The sequence below is a fragment of the Ceratina calcarata genome, unplaced genomic scaffold (genome assembly GCF_001652005.2).
Source record: "Ceratina calcarata isolate Rehan_Ccalc_2016 unplaced genomic scaffold, ASM165200v1 scaffold53, whole genome shotgun sequence".
In the NCBI taxonomy this organism is placed as follows: domain Eukaryota; kingdom Metazoa; phylum Arthropoda; class Insecta; order Hymenoptera; family Apidae; genus Ceratina; species Ceratina calcarata.
In genome coordinates, this window is record NW_017176451.1 from 405,926 (window position 1) to 407,382 (window position 1,457).

Genomic DNA, 1,457 nt, shown 5'->3' on the forward strand with positions numbered 1-1,457 from the left:
TACGCCGGAGGTCTGACCCACATTCGGCAACAATGGCCACACTCAACTGGCTGCGCTCACCTCTAGAAGTTGCCTCGTTTCGGTCTCGATTTTCCAAACGACTCTCCATTCTCTCTCTCGCTCCTTCCTTTATCATTCGTTTTCTACCTCCTTTTCAAGGGCCTCCGGGCGTTCCTATTTTTCAATAATTTAAACCGCGCCCCGTCTAATTCGAAACTCCCACCACCGCACGGTTGGGAACAAACTTCCCCCAGTTTGTTCGAGAATTGATTTCATCCCGAATCCTTGGAAATCGGAACTTTAAACTCGTTCATTCTCGCGGCGCGGTGAAAAATTTCCTGACCGATACGATGTGCCCATTGCCTGCCATCCCAAAGGAATATACGCGGAATTAAAAGAGTTTGGTTACTGCCAACTCCGAAGGTTGGTAACGTAATTCCGTTCTCTTCGTTCATCATTTTATCGACACATATGGTGAGATTAAATCCTGATTTAATATTTAGTCACATTTAACACTATATTTAATGGGGGTCTTTGATAGAATGTGGAATAGCGTTAAGAAACGTTTCATTAGATTTAATTAATCAGTATGGAAGAACAAAACAAGAAAACAGGCGATACAATTTCATATCAGCATTTAAATATCTCTGGTACACGAAAGGAGAGAGAATCACGAGAACTTCACGGTTATACATCAACACGTCGGATAGTTAACATCTCCGCTTTCCTAAATTACTCCACTTCTCTTCTATCTTTTCCTCTCTTCGTCTATCGCAGCTTCTTTTCTCTGTATCACCCGATTTATCCCCTTCTCGTCTTTTTCCGCTTGATTCATTCGCCTGATCTCTCTTCGTTACCGTCTTTCGCTCCTCGTTGCAACTCGTACCTAGCCTGGATTGTACGGTGTAGCTTCACCACGGTATTCGTTCTCCCCTGCGAGAACGTACTAAAATTTAGAGCGAGACGTAATTAAATACAAGTGTTGATTGAGTACACCGTACATTGTCGGTTAACGAACACTTTTAATCTTTCGTGAAAATGTGAACTGTAGCCAAACGACAATTTTAAACCGTATTCTTTGGATCAGATTAATATGAAGTTATTTTAACAGTATATGTATTCTATTGTATACGTGTACCTATTATATGTATATAAAGAAACAATTTACAGATCAATAAGAACGAGAAATCTGTTCAGACTTTAAATGCCACCAGTTGGGTATGATAAGGGAACGTAACCAGTTTCCTTATCGAATTCGGGCGAGTCGAGCTCGATCGATTCGTCTTATCAGCTCACTCTTTTCACACGTTTCGTCGAATTAAATTACAGTTAACGCTTTCTGTAAATTGGCCCCCTTTGCTGCGTTCGCGTTCACGAGCGACGGAAAATTTATCGTTCCCTTAATTTGACATTTAATTTTCCGCGATAACGTCGCGCATCCCTTCGCCGCGCGTCGC